Genomic DNA, 15476 nt, shown 5'->3' with positions numbered 1-15476 from the left:
GGTCCTATACAAAGCTAAATGTGGGCTGTTGTGGAGAATGGTGGCCACGTTGCCAACACCATTTCTATTGCTGCTGTCACTTGCAGCAGCACCTCAAAGAAGAAAAATAAGCCTCAAACTTGGATTGTCTTGAGGCTTGGCATGCATGTGTATACGTGCATTAGGAGTTATGGTGCCTAACTTGAGGTTTCTAACGTGGAAATTTATGGAGATATAGAAAGGGGTGTGTGAATTGGGGTTAGGGGTGCTGCGTTAGAGGTTTAAGCCCCCCCCAAATCAGGGGATGATGGAATTTGCTTGAAACTTGTCATGAATGTGGATGTGCCTGCTTCCAAGTTTTTATCTGTCAAAATGTCAGAGAACAGTCCATGTCTGAAAATGGGGTGTCCGATTTTCATAAATTGCCCAAAAATCAGGGTATGATGGGATTGGCTTGAGGTTTGGCATGCCTATGTATCCATGGATAAGCTATCATGGTGCCGAGTTGAGGTTTCTAATGTGAAAATTGACAGAGATATCGAAAGGGGTGTGAATTGGGGTTAAGGGTGGTGCGTTAGAGGTTAAAGCCCCGCCAAAAATCAGGGGATGATGGGATTTGCTTGAAACTTGGCATGAAGGTGGATCTAGATGGCATCTGTGAGGGTGCCTACTTCAAAAAAAATTATCTGTCAAAATGTCGGAAAACAGTCCATGTCTGAAAATGGGGTGTCCGATTTTCATAAATTCCCCAAAAATCAGGGGACGCTTGGATTTTCTTGAAGCTTGGCATGCATGTGTATATGTCCATGAGGTGTCATGGTGCTAAACTTGAGTTTTCTAACTTTAACAGAAAAAAAGTTGTAGACTTTTTTGGATTTCAATGCAAGCCTATGGGGGGGAAAAGCGGAGCTCCGATCTGGATCCGGAGCTCCGCAGCGGAGCGGAGCGGACTATAGGCGGATCTGGAAGAGAAGCGGATCGTGGGGGTCCGTTCACACCCCTACATGTTATGTCTAGCTAGGGGCGACGGCCCGCGCTAGCTGCAGCGTGGCATCGCCCTTACTCCCCACAGGATTACCAGGTAGGTCTAGCAAGGGCCTTGGTGTGGGCGTGGCATGGGCAAAGAACACCCATAACTCATCCACCCCTCCTCCATTCCAAGATCATGCCCATGTTGAAGTCGTAGAATGACACCAAATCAAGGCTTGATATATCTCAAGTCTCTGCACTAGTTGTTTGCCTGAACTTCTTTCCCCAGCAATGGCTGGGGAATGTATCTGATGGGGCTTTTGAGGTGAAGCATGGTGGATGGGGGAATGGGTTACGTTACTGCCAAGTTGTCAGCTCTGGACTTGCTTGTACATAACCTAGCATCAGAAGCCAAACTTGGTAGGGTGAAATATGAAATTCTACCTTGGAGGCCCTGTAAACCTACTGGTCTGTCCTGGCTGAAAAGGATGTGAATAAAGATAGAGAGGTGACATATGATGGATAAATCAGAAGCCATCAATGCTAATTTCTGATACATTGAATGTCTCACTTGTTCTTTATTTCAGTGATTTTGAACATTAACATATTATGTAGAACAGGTTTGTCCTAATTGTGAGGTGTAGAATTAGACATGTGACCAAGGCCACACCCTCTTGGACCTGCCTTAGGGGCTGAGCATGTTGGGGTGGGCACACCTCCTTGTCCTTCTTTTTGGTTTCCAAAATGTGGTCACCTTAATAAAGCTTAAATGAATAAAGATAAATAAAGATAAATGAATGTAAAATTTTAAGATACTTAAAGTGCTTAAGATAAGCTGGAAACACCTCCTGACTATTTCTATTTGTATACCAAAGGTACCTAGAGAGCTTTTCTTTGGGAATGGAGCTCCGATTCGGATCTGGAGCTCTGAAGTGAAGCGGAACATAGGCGGATCGACGCAGAGCAGATAGGACCCGATCTGGAAATTGCGGATTGGGATCCAGAGTGGATCAGGGGGTCCGTGCACAGCCCTAATTTTAAACCTGGTTTTATTGTGCTTTTTATACTGTATTTTGTATTTGTGCTTTTAACCTGTTGGTTGTTTTATTATGGTTTTAATTTTTGTGAACCGCCCAGAGAGCTTCGGCTATGGGGCGGTATGAAAATGTAATAAATAAATAAATAAATAAACCATGAATCGACATGGTTTAACATGTTAAACCAATGAAAACATGCCACACAAGAAGACTTAAGATATGAATGGTTTATAATGAAAAGTAAATGCAAAAGTACATCAGATACAGAAGTGAACTATCAAACATGAAATTATTAGAAAGAAAATACAGGTGCATAGTATACACAATACACTACAGTTCAACTGTTTCTAAGGCCTATGAGAAAACCAGCGTAACTAGGCTGAAAACAATGTTGTAGGCCCAGAAGCACTTTGAAAGGTTTCAGCATTGTACTTAAAACTTACACCAGCCCAAACTAGTTAAATGAAGTATATGAAGCTTTCATCTTTATAGCGGTATGGTCCAAACTAGGGGTGTGCACGGACCCCCCACTCCGCTTCACTTTAAGATCCGCCATTTTCGGATCGGCCCGCTCCGCCCCACCCCCACTCCGCCTGTGCCCACTCCGCTCCGCTCGGAGCTCCGGATCCGGATCGGAGCTCCGGTCCCCCCCCCCCCATAGGGGGGGTTACCGGGCCCTGCCGACATCGCCGCCCATGCCCGGTAAGGAGGAGGGGGGCCTTACCTGCCTCCATCCGTGGTCCGTCGCCGTCTTCAATTTAGCCCGTGGTTCCACCAGGAAGTCTGGGCCGGAACCACGGGCTCAATTGGAGACGCTGACGGACCGCGGACGGAGGCAGGTAAGGGAGAGGAGGGCGGGGGGCGTTACCGGGCCCTGCTGCTGTCGCCGCATGGGCGACAGCGACAGCGGCAGGGCCCGGTAAACCCCACTTACCTTTCCGGCGGAGCTCCGGATCGAGGCGAAGGATCCACCTTCACCTCAATCCTCTTCGCCACGCTCCGCCAGCCCCCCAATCCTCTTCGCCTCCGCCTTAAGGGCAGGCGAAGCCCCCCGCTCCACTACTGCTTCTCCGGTCTGATTAGAAGCGGAGCACATCTCTAGTCCAAACTCAGTGGCCACATCTACACCAAGCAGGATATTGCACTATGAAAGTGGTATATAAAAGGCAGGAGCCACACTAATCCTTTATAGTGGTACTGAAGCACACTGACAACTGTTGGAGCCCATTCACATATCCTGCTTGGTGTGGTTCCTGCCTTTTATATACCACTTTCATAGTGCAATATCCTGCATGGTGTAGATGAGCCCTTAATAAAATGGAAGGGAGCAATGTGTATTTGTGTGTGCGTGTGTGTGTGTGTGTTAAAGGGGATTAAAATAGGGTGACCATATGAAAAGGAGGAAAGGGTTAACAGTAGCATAGAAAAGGGAATTTCAGCAGGTGTCATTTGTATATTTGGGGAACCTGGAGAAATTCCCACTTTATCACACCAGTTAAAGCTGCAGGTGCCCTGCCCTCTTTTAAATCTGGTCACTCTAGTATAGCTCCTGCAGCTTTAACTATGGTGATGAAGAGGGAATTTCTCCAGGTTCCCCAAATATACAAATGACACCTGCTGAAATTCCCTTTCCTATGCCACTGTTAACCCTTTCCTCCTTTTCATATGGTCACCCTAAAGGAAAGTATAGCTACCTATTCCAAGGAGAGATCTGAAGACCAAGTTATCATGGATCCAGAGGAAGGTTGAAAGAGATTTCTCCTAGAATTCAGGTTGTAGAATTCAGCAAAGTCCAAGTGGGCAAAATTAATCCAGGTAGAAAGTGTAAAAAATATTTTAAATGAAAAGTCCTGTGAAGCCCAGCCTTCATCTGGGTCAGAGAAGCTGGCCTTGGGAAAAGATAGCCCAAAATAGTCTCAAAGTCAAAGGAAAACATTTTCCAAAAGAGAAAAGAGGACTCAAAAGGGAGGCAAGAACCAGGCTGAGTCTGCTTCTCAGATTTTAGGCAGCAAAGCTCTCTGCCCTCAAGGCAAGCCAGGGTTGCTTATGAACGAAAGTTTCACTCCCATTCAGTTCCGTAGCTTCTTTGTAATAGGGTTGGGCCACACTGAGGGGATTGCTTGTTCACGTCCACAGAGAGAGAGAGAGAGAGAGAGAGAGAGAGAGAGAGAGAGAGAGAGAGGTCACAGAAATGCATAGCTGCTTGCTGCTTCTGCTTTTAATCCAGATGGCAGCTATTCCCTTCTCCCTCTTCCCACCACCCCCACATCCTGAGTGCCATGTTATGACCTTCCACAGGCTTTCATTAGCAATACAAATATATATTTTTTTAAAGTAAATTTTGAAAGTAAATTTTATGAATGTTAGAATAACCAACCCCCCCCCCCCCCAATTACCCCTTCGTAGTAGAATGCTGTTTTTTTTTCTCTTGGACCTTAACTAAGAACGCACTGCTGTGGGTCCTTAAAGAGAGAGTAAGCGAGAGAATGGATTGATTAAATTAAAAAGTACTGAATATTTAGGAAGAAAGTTATTTCCTCCTTACTATAGTTGCAGAGAATATCCTCTTCTTCCCTATTGGCATATGCGGTTACTTTTGACTCTTGACCTTCCTGTGGGTGGAGGCAAAGACAGTTCTTAATAGTGTATCATTTTCAGACATATTTTTATATATCTATAGCCACTTAAGCTATGGCAACAGTGCACCTCTCTTCTTTAGCCACCTACAGGAAGAATCAGACAGAGGCGGAAAAGGAGGAACGTGCATTCCACTTGGAACATTGAGCAAAATCCATCCATTTTGTTATTGTAGTTTCTGTTTAGGCAAAGAATAATGGTGCTCTCTTGCAAATTCATAGCATCAACTCTTATGACAGTTTTTATATACCCAGCCATGGTTCTGGTGTGTGGTGTCATCCAGTATGCCAAAGGTGTGCTCCCGCCTGGAACTGAGCAGCCATTAAAGGAGGTCCACTTGTACCAAACTGGATTACTTTCAGTCATCATTTGGATAAGTTTACATTATCTTTAGATAATGTAATTTTTGAAAATCAGACACTCAATTTTCAGACATGGATTGATCTCCGACATTTTGACAGATATAAACTTGGAAGCAGGCACCCTCACAGATGCCATCTAGATCCACATTCATGGCAAGTTTCAAGCAAATCCCATCATCCCCTGATTTTTGGCAGGGCTTTAACCTCTAATGCATCAACCGTAACCTGTTAGGCCCTCTGAAGAGTTGTTGGGGATGGACTCAGAGGAGGAGGAAACAGAACCTTTACAGGCAGAGGCTAGTGTCACAGCTGCTGAACTGGTGCCAGCTGGGAGTGGGGCCAACTCAGAGAATGAAGTGGAAACAGAGCCAAGTACCAGCGTGCCGGTGATTAAACCAGCAGGGAGCTTGGCCAATTCAGAAGACACAGAGACAGAAGCAACAAACTTACCTGCGCAATTGTTTAGACAGCATAGGGCGGAAAAGGAGGCCCGGCGCAGGTCTCTGCGTATTTATACTAGACACCAACTCAATAGGGAACACCTGTAGCTGCCAGGGAGGGATATTCAGAGAGCTGGGAAGCAACAGGAACTTCGCCAGAGATTAACTGAGCATCCTGGTGAAAGCTCTTGATTCCTGCTTCGGATCGTGGTGACCTTGTATCCTGATTGAACTTTGGACCGGCTTGGAATTCGTGACCTGCTCCTATCCCTGGACTTCTGGACTGTTTCTTGGACTCTCTCTATCTCTCGTAAGCCTTTGACTTTTGGAACGGAACTGGACTTTGCTTATGTTTAAAACGTCTTGTACTCTGACATTAAAGAGTTAACTGTGTTATTTCCTAGCACAGATAAAGACAAACTCCACCGTTTGTTTGCTGAGTTTGTGGCCGAATTCTTGGAGTTGCCCACGTTTGTATATCTCTCTAATTAGCTGATCTATTGGCAGCTTTCCCGGACATAACCCCAATTCACACACCTTTCGATATCTGTGTCAATTTTAATGTTAGAAACCACAAACTCGTCACCATGATAGCTTATTGATGTATACACATGCATGCCAAGCCTCAATCCAATCCAACCCTCCCCTGATTTTGGGGGAATTTTTGAAAATCAAACACCCCATTTTCAAACATGGGATTTGCTCTGACATTTTGACAGATAAATTTTTTTGAAGTGGGCACCCTCACAGATGCCATCTAGATCCACATTCATGCCAAGTTTCAAGCAAATCCCATCATCCCCTGATTTTTGGTGGGCATTAACCTTTTAACTCACCCCAAATCAAGTCCCAGGCTAGAACTACGTCAATTTTCATGTTAGAAACCTCAAGTTCAGCACCATGACACCTCATGGACATATACACACGCATGCCAAGACTCAAGCCAATCCAAGCCTCCCCTGATTTTTGGGGAATTTTTGAAAATCGGACACTCCAGTATCTCAGGGATTTAAAGCTGCAGACAGCTCAATGGGGGCATTTCAAAGGAAATCCCAACATGCCATGAATTGGGGAGTAGATAAACCTAAATATAAATCTTCTTCCACACTTGAAAAATTGATTTGGAACTTCAAAAAGTCTAAGTGAGCGCAGGAAGGACTTATCCTCTGAGTCAAAGCAAGACACACACAAACCATCCCTGCGAGGTGGGCAGGGGAGGAGGGAGAGAAGGCAGGCAGGCAGCAGACATTTCTGAGGGCACAAGGAAATGCGGGAAGGATGGCTTGTTTCTTTCTAAGCCAGCAGTAACACATTGCAAACCAACCCTGTGAGGCGGGCGCAAGGAATGAGCAAAGGATGGCTTGTTTCTTTCTAAGCCAGCAGTAATGCATTGCAAACCAACCCTGCGAGGCGGGCACAAGGAGTGAGCAAAGGATGGCTTGTTTCTTTCTAAGCCAGCAATAATGCATTGCAAACCATCCCTGCGAGGCGGTCACAAAGGAGGAGGACAGGCGGGCAGAGAGCCATGCAGAGATATGCCATAGGTCTAGTATGGGGGAGTCAGTCCCGGCAGATGCCCCACCACAGCAGCACCCCGGGGGGAAGGCAGGCAGGCAGCAGACATTTCTGGGGGCACAAGGAAGTGAGCCAAGGATAGTTTCAAAGCCAGTAATGCAAACCATCCCTGCGAGGTGGGAGCAGCACAGAGAGATGCCTTTTCTTTTGCATCCCATAACTAGGAGGCTAGGAGGATAAGAGTAAAGCTTTGTGATCCTTGCTTCAGAGTTGATTGACTGCACTGTGATCACAGCCATTATTAAACAACAACAACAACAACAACAACAACAACAATAGTAACGTTAATAATAGCAGTACTAATTAATATTAATAGCAATAATAACAACAACAAGAAATACAACAACAAAGAGTTGAACCACAATGAAAGCCTGCCTGACTTCACTGAAGAGGAAAAGCCAGGAGAGCTTGGGCTATTTGGTATAAATATAAAATGGAATAAATGAATGAATGAATGAATGAATGAATAAATAAATAAATAAAGGAGGGGTGGAATTAAAAGCAGCAGTGTTGCTGAATAAATAACAAGAAGAATTTTTTTAAAAAGGCTATGTCTGTCTTTTACAAGTAAGAGGAAAGTGGACTTGCCCAGGGGGAGGGGGATATGCCAATTTTTGACTGGCCCTAAGTAAGTACCAGTCTTAATTAGCTACCTGCCACGTCAACTCATGACAGGCATTAGCTTCAGTCTCTCCACTGGGTTACTCTTTGGAGGGCTCTGATGACCCTCCAGGTGGGAGAGTGTGTGCACTGGGCAATTCCACATGCCCTGGGGGACCTCATCCCCTTGCACCACATCTATTCAGTTGTTCACCAAGGTTAGGGTGGGTAGCAGTGCTGTGTTTCCTATCTGTTATTTATTTGCTTAGTATATGATTTCAGGTTGTGTTTGTGCATTTGGTGGGGCTACTGTTTTAAAAAACACTGGGAAAAGTCCGTTCAGACTAAGAAAGAGAAGTTTCCCAGTATCCCAAGTTACTAGTATCCCGTTTTGCCTATCCCCTCCTCCAAATTTGGGATCATGTAATCATGAATCTGCCTCTCAGCACTTCAAAAAGGTATCTCTCCTGCTTTTTTTACCCGATTTTTAAAAAATTTATAGCAAGCAAACCGCACCACGCAGAGAGCTGAGAGTAGGCTCAAAATGACCCCCAGCCATGGCTCTCTAAGCACAAGAACTTTCAGAAAGATAGCTTAAAAAACAACACAGTTATCCCCTATTCTTTTCCACAATGCAATCCTATGGGCGAAATGATCCAAAATGGCTGGCAGAGCGCTCCACGAAAAGATAAGTGCTTCTCCTATGGCCGCTTCTTTTCGCCATGCTTCTAAAGGTCTGCGGTCCACTTCTGCTCCACCTCTGGGCAAGGCGGAGCAGGCCAATTCGCTTCTGATTCTCCGATTCTAATCGGAGCGGAGCATATCCCTAATTTTTATGTAGTTTAGGACAGGCAAATATGCCAGAATGAATGATCAAGAGGATATATGTTCTCACCTATTATAACACTCCCAAACCTGTTTAGTGGCCATGGATGTTAATTCGTTATATACCTCTATACCACATGAGGGGGCCAGATTCATAATAAAAGAGGTCCGAAGCTGACGTATCTCAGATTTTATGATGGACTCATTTTATGATGGACTTGTTAGGTATTATTCTTGAAAAAAACTATTTCCGTTTTGACAAGCAATATTTCCTACAAATTAAAGGAGTTGCCATGGGCAGCCCAGTTGCTCCCAGCACTGCAAATCTTTACATGTCAGCTTTTGAAAATTCCAAAATCCTTAATTCTGCAACCAATCCATACCAACAATACATTAAATATTATGGACGATTCATAGAATCATAGAACAGCAGAGTTGGAAGGGGCCTACAAGGCCATCGAGTCCAACCCCCTGCTCAATGCAGGAATCCACCCTAAAGCATCCCTGACAGATGGTTGACCATCTGCCTCTTGAAGGCCTCTAGTGTGGGAGAGCCCACTACCTCCCTAGGGAACTAATTCCATTGTCGTACTGCTCTAACAGTCAGGAAGTTTTTCCTGATGTCCAGCTGGAATCTGGCTTCCTTTAACTTGAGCCTGTTATTCCGTGTCCTGCACTCTGGGAGGATCGAGAAGAGATCCTGGCCCTCCTCTGTGTGACAACCTTTTAAATATTTGAAGAGTGCTCTCATGTCTCCCCTCAATCTTATCTTCTCCATTCTAAACATGCCCAGTTCTTTCAGTCTCTCTTCATAGTGCTTTGTCTGAATAGAGACTGAAAGAACTGGGCATGTTTAGCCTGGAGAAGAGAAGATTGAGGGGAGACATGAGAGCACTCTTCAAATACTTAAAAGGTTGTCACACAGAGGAGGGCCCCATGTATACTATTTGTTGATTATATGATTCTAACATTTGGGTGACTGGACTTGTTCTAGGGTTGCAAAACCTCCGACCCAACAAGCCGCACGCAACTATGGACTGTGATTTGCCATGTGCTTGATGATTTCCCTGCTTGTGTTATTCGAGATGGGCTGCAAAACTAGGAGGGTTTCTGACTCAATGGCAGGTCACCATATGGCCTGCCTTCCATATTTGATGACCTCCTCAAACTAATTTCTCATACATTTCCTCTCTTCCCCTCCCTTTTTCTTTCTCTATTTTTGTTGTAACGAGGGGGTTGTTTTAGAGAAACTGGGTCTCTACAGTCGTGTAACTTTTTTACGATTTGCACTGCAAGGATTCCCAAACTTCAGGGATTCATCACTTCTCATTCAGAACGAGAAATTTCATGAGGTGCCAGTGAGGATTTATCAGCCTAAAAACCCAACTGCAACAAAACAGAAAGCTTTTATTTACTTCCATGGAGGGAATGGACTGTTTGGTTCCATTGGTAAGAAAAAACCTCTGTTTTTGTGATGATTGAACAAAAAAATAGGTAGAGTGTTCTTACTTGAATTAAGTAAAAATGGAAAAGTACAACTTCATCATTATTTCTTTTGTGAATATCAAATTCTCATAGAAAAAAAATGGACTTCACTGAGAATTGGAGAACCTTTAGGCTCCTTCTAGGTTCACAGGCTTTTGTCTTCTTTAACCGCCTGAATATTCTGCCTTGTCATAATTGTTAGCGCTCCTGTATTCTTCACTGCATGATCCCAACCAATCAGGGATCATAGCATTTGAGTACATTACAGGGATCAAACAAAGCCATTCTGCCATATTGGGAGGCAGGGAGGAATGAGTTTTCATTGCTCAGGGAACTGGGCAAGTATCCTGTGTTAACTGCACTTTGCAGGTGATTTTATTGACTTCAGACAGGTATCACCCTAATAGGACAAACGTATTCTTGTGCCCCGGCAGAAGGTTGACACCACCAACAAAAATTGTTCAGCATTTTATTGTTGCGCAGGAATGATTGATACATTTTCAATAGGGCTGTGCAGCCCCCCCCCCCAATCTGCCTCGGAGGCTAATCCAGAGCCCTTGAAGCAGCCCCGATCCGCCTCGTGGGTGCCCAACCCGCCTTGGCGCTTAAGACATGGAACACAACACCTTTATCAATCCAAACTTTTAAACAGAAGTTTGTTGTGTTTATAATCAAGATCTGATTATATCTATCTATCTATCTATCTATCTATCTATCTTTATCTCAACAAGAATTGCTTTTTTGAATTTTTTGAAATCTGCAGCAAATGTTTTTTGTTTAGGTATTAAACTTAGATTACAGAAATTATTGTATGGGAATTTCTCAGGCTACTGAGAAACCTGTTCCTCTGTGTTGGATATTCCCCGGAGCCCTTTTCTCTTCTGAGCGTTCTGCTGCAGAACTACATCCAGTCTAAGAGTTCTGGCTTGTACTAGCAAGTCTGGGTCACGTGCAATCTGATAAAGTTAATTCATTATATAGGATTCATTAGCTCTAGCAGAGCGTTTTTAAGAGATTCTGCTCATACTTAGTGCAGCTGGCACCCAAAAAAGGCACCCTCACCCCCATCAGTCTCCCTACCTGCTGCCTCTATCACCACCACCATCTTTCTTCTGGCAGCTTCTGGTGCCACAGGCGGAAATGACTGGAAGTAGGCTGTGCGATTTTCAGATATCGTGCGGCCTCTGCTGATTAGTACCTCTATGGCCACAAGCTACGGTCACCATAGAGGTACTAATCACAGCAGAGGCTGTGTGATATCTTAGAATCGCACAGCCTACTTCCAGTCATTTCCGGTGGTGGCAACAGAAGCTGCCAGAACCAAGATGGTGGAGGCGACAGAGGCAGCAAGTAAGGAGATGAGTGGGGGCTGGGGGGTGATGCCAGCTCCAAAGCACCGAGGCAGACCGAAGCTTTGGAGCTAATTGGCTTTGGCTTCAGGCCGCCTCGGATCTGGTTTGGAAGGGTCCGAATCACCCCAATCCACTTCGGATTCAGGGTTCAGATCCAAAGCAGCGCACAGCCCTAATTTTCAGCTAATATGTTGAAGCTTTGCCCCTTCTTTCATTTATATTGCCCACGAGCACTAGGGGAGGGCAAAGTCACCCGGGTCCAACTCATCGGAAGTTCACCCCATTGCTGCTTGCCCCTGTTCACACATCACACAGGCTTCTTTGACAGCTCAGCAAGCATCTGATGACCCCCAGTGGCTGTCCACCCGTCTGGAGCTTCCACTGCATGTGACAATGGAGGCTTAAGGAATTACTTAATTCTCCTCATTCACGCCCTTACTCTTGAATAAATGGGGCCTTTACAGCCTCCTTTTACACAAGGAGGGAAATGCTGGTGGTGGCAGGAGTCACCACCGCCATGCACCAAACACTAGACCTTTCTGCAGTGGTGGTGACTCTTGTCCCCACCAGCTGTCAAACCCTCATGGTCTCTCCTTCCTTCCAAGCTGTAGAGCTTTAGAGTTGCCAGGCATTTCCCCTTTGTGTAAATGGTGGCTGTAAAGGCCCCATTTACGCAAGAGTTAAAGGTGTGAATGGAAATGGCTTCTACATCTGCCATTTACACAACCGGAGGGGGTAGATAATTTCCAGAACCACCATTGTGGCACTCAATGGAGGCTCTGGATGAGGGCGGACAGCTTGGAGTGCCAGTCCATGAATGTGCTGCAGCACCTGACAGAGTCCGGGGGGGGGGAGATGCAGGGAAGTCTGTTGGACTCCTGGACCCAGGTAGGCACCCACAATAACCCTAACTGCAATGGATGAAATGCTAGCCAGAGCAGTTTCTGCAGGGCCCTCAGTTGTGCCTCACTACTTGCTAGAGGCTGTGAACTGATCAACATTGGCCCCGTTCAGAAGACACCTTAAACCATGGCTTTAACCATGGTGGTTAAGCCAGAAAGCCAGGCTGTGTTCAGAAGACACCTTAAACCATGGCTTTAACAATGGTGAATGAGGCTTGCTGGCTTAACTACTATGTTTAAAGCCTTGTTTTAAGTAGGGATGTGCTCCGCTTCTAATCGGACCATAGAAGCAGGAGCGGAGCGGGGGGCTTCACCTGCACTTAAGGCGGAGGCGAAGAGGATTGGGGGGCTGGCGGAGCGTGGCGAAGAGGATCGAGGTGAAGGCGGATCCTTCGCCTCGATCCGGAGCTCCGCCGGAAAGGTAAGTGGGGTTTACCGGGCCCTGCCGCCGTCGCCCATGCGGTGACGGCGGCAGGGCCTGGTAATCCCCCCCCCCGCCCTCCTCTCCCTTACCTGCCTCCGTCCGCAGTCCGTCCGCGTCTTCAATTGAGCCCGTGGTTCCAGCATACATGCATACATATATGCATACATGCACAAAATTTATGCATAGATTTGGGAAAATATGCAAAAAGTCCCCCCCCCCCAGCTCATAATCTGATAGGAACTTGAATTGGAATAAGCTTCACGATAGAATTTGGAGAATTTTGGTGAGCTCAGGGGTTGGGGTCCCGTTCCCCCGCTCCCCCGGATTCATACATCCCTACCTCAAATAGGCAATATCAAACTTGTAACCCCTTTATGACAGAGACAGAGTGTACTGATCGAAAGTATTCCTGTAGATACATTCTTGTTTGTGTATATTTATTAAACATTGGCAATAACCTATTTAAATAAATATGGGAGAAGATATTTGGTTTGTTTACTTTATTTTAGTTTATTTTGCCTATGAATTAGCATAATTCATAATTTCTAATAATTCCTCCATTTTCTCTTCCATATACACTACATATTCCAGCTGCCTGATCTGTGACCTAAATTTAACTGCCTTTCCTACTCATTCAAGACATGAGGTGTTAGACAAGGAGGACATTCCACGAATTCCACATACTGGAACCATGAATGATGATAGTGGTGATAATGATGATTCACTTACAAAGCACCTGTCACGTTCTGAGGGCTGTACAGATATCAAAATACAACTCAGCCTTCCTACACACCCAATACCTGAAATGCTACACAATGGCCAAGGTCTACGCCAGTCAATTATTTCAGAATAATATCACAGTCATCCCTACTGGGTCACATGACATTCAACTACTCCCACACTGGTCTCGGGATGACCGCTCAGTTTTCCCGGGATATCACTGACTGGATTTGTAGCGGCTTTTCTGGCTCTCTCGCTACACTCTCAAAGTCTGCGGCTGCTGTGCCCCCCCGCCCTTCACGAAGCTGTTGCTGTTTGGCAAGATCTCCAGACACAGCAAATAGCCAATTTGCTATCAGGGCATGGGCATCGGTGTGTTTCATCACCAGCTGTTTCTTTTTTTTTCTTTTTTACACAAACATACCGATACGCAGGAGTGCATCTTTGACACAGTACCTGCCCCTGGTCCAATCCGTCCAGCTCCGGCCATGAGCTTCAGGTTGTTTCCAGGGTTACCAAGGAGACAAAGGGCCTTGCTAGACGAGGCCTTAGCGCGCTTTGAGACACGGTTTCCCTGCTGTGCGTCCACATGACGCACAGGGGAATCCGGGGTCAAGGCTCACTGAAGCCTGCCTTAACGCGCCATAAGCGAAGTCGCTTATGGCGCGCCTTTTCCGCAGCCCCGGCCTAAGGCCGGGGCTGCGGAACGTCTAGGAAGGTCTGTGGCTTTTTGCGGCTACTCGCTTACTTGCGAGTAGCCGGGAAAAGCCACGGACTGGGCACAGCGCTACGAGCACTGTGCCCATCGGGCCGGGGAGATGGGGTGGGGAAGGCCGGACCGCCAGGAGAGGGGGATGGTGGAGGGCGACACACGGGAGGGCGAGGCAGGGTGGAGGGCAACACACGGGATGGCGACACACGGGATGGCGACACACGGGAGGGTGAGGGATGGCGGAGGGCGACACACGGGAGGGCGGATGGGGGGCTTAAGTAAAAAAAAAAACTTACCTTATCCGGAGTCTTCGGGGCACACGTGGCCCCTTTAACAAAAAAAAATGGCCGATGCTGCAGGGCTTCCATAGTCCCTGCGCGTCGGCCGTCTAGGAGGCGGGGCGGCGCGTGTTAAAGTTAGAGCGCCATTGCCCCGCCTCCCTGCCGGCTTATCCGGCCGGGTCTAGCAAGGCCCAAAGTCGTCAGATTCACAGGTTTGCTTACAAGGAGAATAATTTATTGGAATATTTTCAGCACATTCAGGCATGTCCCAATAAAAGTGGACCAGACTGTGAAAGCTTCCTGCTTAGAAGCCCCTTCAACCAGTTTGGACCCCCAGCCCTGGGCACAAGAACAATTATAGCGTAGCTGAACTTGCCATTGCTGCCAAGTTAAGCAAGGCATAGATAGCATAGGTATTAATAACAAAGCAGCTCTTCCCATCATAAGAATCTATAGCATAAGTCTACATAGTTGTTGATAAACAAGGCATTGTTTGGCATTTCTTTGGCACACATAAACATCTCCTTCACCCACGTGCACTTACTAATTGGATGGCAACACTGGAATGTCAGCTCATTAGAGCCTCCAGATACAGTACCAGGCTACATAGATAAGACACCTCATGTTCTCATGAGATCACTGTAGTTGTGCTTTTGACCCATCTTTCCCATAACACAAAGGAATGTTGTTGACTGGTACAGTTTGCTAAGCTAGCAAACTGAAATAACAGTTTGCTAGCTTAGAAGCAGAAGCAGTCATTCACCCAGAAGCCTTTGCAGGCAGCCATGGTTTCCAAGCCTCTAGGCCATACAACCCCCGCCCCCCTGCGTTGCTGTGTGTCTGCGCTGGTGCAACTCTCAGAGGTGTTATTAAAAACTAATAATCCGTGCCCTATACCCATCTGTCCAGTCCTGCCCACTATTCCTGATACCCATTCAGAACTGTTATCATGGGTCACACCTCCCCTTTTCATGCGGAAAACCTCCCTGGCATGTGCCCCATGAAGGACGACCCTGGAAGCAGGAAACCTCACAATCATCCCTCCTCCATTGCAAAAGGGCTGTAGGTGTAGAATAGAACAATAGAATCATAGACTAGTAGAGTTGGAAGGGGCCTATCGAGTCCAACCTCCTGCTCAATGCAGGAATCCACCTGAAAGCATACCTGAAAGACGGT

The sequence above is a fragment of the Elgaria multicarinata genome, chromosome 20 (assembly GCF_023053635.1).
Source record: "Elgaria multicarinata webbii isolate HBS135686 ecotype San Diego chromosome 20, rElgMul1.1.pri, whole genome shotgun sequence".
NCBI classification, from domain to species: domain Eukaryota; kingdom Metazoa; phylum Chordata; class Lepidosauria; order Squamata; family Anguidae; genus Elgaria; species Elgaria multicarinata.
The sequence above is the reverse complement of the archived record's forward strand: the minus strand, read 5'-3'. Positions refer to the sequence as shown.